Here is a 4,335-nt window from a genome sequence, read left to right on the forward strand (position 1 = left end):
TTTTGAACTAAAAAGCAAAAACAAAAATATAACTAAACTAGCATCCCTTTATGCTGAGCCTTCTTACGTTCTACCTTCATAGCACGACGAATACATTCTGATGTTTCACGTCTTCTTTTTTGGGTCTTTTTCTCAAAAGCAGAATTCAGACGCAAAATCCTCAAGTTACCCTCACGCTGTAACTTTCTATTCAAAAGTTTTACAGCACCAATCACATTATTGTTAAAAACTACAACTTTCACTTTTTACCACTTACCTAGTTAAGCACTAACATTATAATATAAGTGTCCATAAAACCATGCAAACAATCAAGATTAAAAAACTAATTTTCTTTTTTTTCTGACAAAAATTCAACAACACGATAAAGCAAGCGCAGGTCTCTTTTAGTACAATAAGTTCTCAGACAAAAATCTCTAAATTCACAAACTATATCTCTACGATTTTTTTCCAAATTACCATTTTCAATTATCTTATTACGAGTATAATCAAAGAACAAATTCAAATCATGCATTGTTGCTGTTTCTAGCTTAGTCAATGGTGTAGAATTAACTTTACAATAATCTTGAAACCACTGATATAGTGAAACTGCCACTGATTGAGACAAATTCAAACATTTATGATCTGGATTAGTTGGAATATAGCAAGTAGCATGAGACAATTCAATTTCTTCATTTGTCAAACCAGAAGATTCATTTCCAAACATAAAACCAGCTTTATTAACATTTTTCACAGCTATAGGAATAACATTCTGAATTTCATAATTTTCTTTTTTACTACCACGCAACCTAGCTGTAAATGCCAACAAGAAATCTATATCTTCAACAGCATCTTCTAAATTTTCAAAAAACCTAATATTATCAAGAATATCAGAACCATGACTAGTAGCCAGGATTTTAGCCTTAGAGAGCATATCATGATCAAATGGAGTTTTAACAATTCTCAAATCTGACAAACCAAAATTAGCCATAACTCTTGATATTGATCCAATATTATAACCATTACTAGGATTAATTAAGATTATTGCGGGTTTTTCATCCTGAATCTTTCTAAAAGATTTTTTTTCATTATCTATCTTTATTTCAAAACAATCATTATCCATATCAATTCTAATTAATTTTAATTAACAAATGTTTTTTCTTACCAAAAGACAACTTAAATGATTTATCAAAATTCTTCAACTCATTTTCTAAAATCACATCATTAATTCTTATAGATCTATTCTGAATATCTCTTCTTGCCTCGCTATTTGAACTAGCAAAGCCAACTTCTACCAATAAATCAACTATATTGCTTGATTTAGAGAAGAAAACATCTATTGAGCTGTTATTTTGATTTTCAAAAATATTTTCTGCTTTTGCTAAGGCATTATTAGATGCTGTAATTCCATGACAAATTTTTGTTGCCTCAGTTGCCAGAGTTTTTTTCAAATCATTCAAATCTTTACCTTTTAAGACTTCAAACTTAGCAATTTCACTAAGGGGCATAAATGTAAACATCTTAAGAAATTTAATAACATCTTTATCATCTACATTTCTCCAGTACTGCCAATAATCAAATGATGACAATAAATCTTCATCTAACCAAACAGTGCCCTGAGCTGTTTTACCCATTTTGCTACCATCTAAATTAGTAATCAAAGGACTTGTCAAACCAAACATTGGACCAACATTCAATCTTTTACCCAACTCAATACCATTAATAATATTTCCCCACTGATCAGAACCGCCTAATTGCAACTTACAGTTATAATTTTTAGCAAGATAAACAAAGTCATATGCCTGCAAAATCATATAGTTAAACTCTAGAAATGACAATCCACTATCTTTTCTAGACAATCTTTGTTTAACACTATCATAATTAATCATCTGATTAACAGAGAAATAAATACCATAATTTCTCAAAAAATTCAGATAATTTAAGCCACATAACCAATCAGCATTATTAACAATAGTTGCATTTGGCAAAAATTTCTCAATACATTTTTTAATACCCAAAAAATTATCATTAATAACTTTTTGACTTAACATTATTCGAGCTTTATCTTTTTCTGATGGATCACCAACCAAACTAGTTCCACCTCCAAGCAAGACAATTGGCTTAAAACCAAGTTTTTCCAACCAAGAAAGCATCATTATTTGCAACAAACTACCAATATGCAAACTTCTAGCAGTACAATCAAAGCCAATATAAGCCACAATTTCCTTTGTGTGATTATTATTTTCAAAAAATAATTCATCTAAAGATTCCAAATCAGTACATTGATAAATAAAACCTCTATCATTAAAAATATTTAATAGATCACTTTTCATATAATGCCCAATTATCAAATTAAAAATTTACTATTGTTCTTTATTCTTAGAAGATTTTGGAGTCTTAACAAAATCTAAGTCCTCTTTCATGTAGGTATTTATAATATTCCTAACCTTACCTAAATATGAATCAAAAAAATGATCAGCATCAGGAATTATATGCAATTTAACATTGCTACTAGAATTCTTTTGAATTATATCTTCATAAAAATTTTCAACTTGTTTTTGACTAACAATTGTATCATTTTCACCACTAATTATAAGCCCATCAATAGGACATGGGGACAAAAAAGAAAAATTAATATTATTTAACATTGGAGATAAAAGAAAAAATCTTGATATTTCTGGACGACGCATAACCAATTGCATTGCAACCCATGCAGCAAAAGAATGACCCAGTACATAATAAGTAGAGCTCATAGGACACTGTTGCTGAATATATTCTAATGCCATTGAACCTTCATATAGATATTCATGATTATCGCAAACTGAATCTGGATGAGATGATAAATTCATTGACATAACTGTAAAATTATATTTTTTCATCAAATTAATAAGTGTAGCAGAAATCTTTTCACTTGATTTTGCATCAATCAAAGTGGAGTACAAAATTAGAGCTGAAGGAGCTTCTGGATTGTTTGATGCTTCAAATTTCCCTGATATACCATTAAAATTTATATTGTCCATAATAATTTCCACTCATAACTTATGATTAAATATCAAACATAAATATAATATAAAAAGAATAAAAATTGTAACTACATCATATTAAATGATATAATATTCCAAGTAAATGTCATAAAATTTTTAAAGCAGAAATGTTATTATTACTATCAGGAATTATTATTCTAATCATCTCTACTGATTTGATGATTAAAAACAGTATAATCCTTTCAAATAAGTTTAAAATCTCATTAACAGTAGTTAGTATTCTAATACATGGAATTCTTACTTCTTTTCCAGAGCTTATGATAAGCATAAAAGCAGCGAAGTTAAATCATCCAGAAATAATTATAAGTGATGTAATAGGAAGCAATATAATAAATTTAACATTGATTCTTGGATTTTCAGCAGTAATCAAACCAATAATTATTGAAGAAGATCATAGATTATCAGGAATATTTACATTAATTTCTGTTATTTTAGTTAACATTGCACTTATAGTATTTGGCAAAATAGACGAAGTATTTGGATTAATATTCATTTCATTTTTTATCTTGTACATATATCTAGCACTTTTTCCAAAAAACAAAGAAAATGAAAGAAATGATGACAAGAAAGTCTCTAAAGATAATTTAATCAAAACAATAATATTTCTTCTTATATCAATTATTGGAGTGTATGTTGGACCCAATTTAGTAATTCATGGAAGCTTACAAATGAGTGAGCATTTTAATGTTAGCAATGAGTTTATTGGAATTACAATTATATCATTAGGAACCAGTCTTCCTGAGCTAATCACATCAATACAAGCACAAAGACAAAACAAACAAGAAATAATAATTGGTAACATAATTGGAAGCAATATATTCAATATACTACTGATACTTGGAGTAAGTTCTTTAATTATACCAATAACACTTCCTTTAAAGCTATTACCAGATATTATCCTAATGAGCTTTTTAATGATAATTGGAATATTTTTTGGATTCATAGGAAAAATTAGAAAAAAAGCAGGCATAGTATTAATTTTTATTGAGTTAATATATCTTTCCTATACCTATGTATTCACAATTTAATGCAACATAAGAAATATAAAGCAATCTTTTTTAGGAAAGATATATTAATTTTCATAGCAATTATTTAATTTAATAAATGTTGATTCTAAAAACAATCATTACTTTTTAATGTATATATTATATTTAATACATATGTATAATATTAATGCACATACTATAAATGAAGACAATAATTTTAAATACATTTACTTTGAAAAATGAGAATATGTATAAAGTTTTTCATTTTCATGAACAAAATATATATTAATATAAAATTTTATTTGATTTTTTAAGTTTCTTTTTCCTTT

This window comes from Triplophysa rosa, linkage group LG25 (genome assembly GCF_024868665.1).
Source record: "Triplophysa rosa linkage group LG25, Trosa_1v2, whole genome shotgun sequence".
NCBI lineage: Eukaryota > Metazoa > Chordata > Actinopteri > Cypriniformes > Nemacheilidae > Triplophysa > Triplophysa rosa.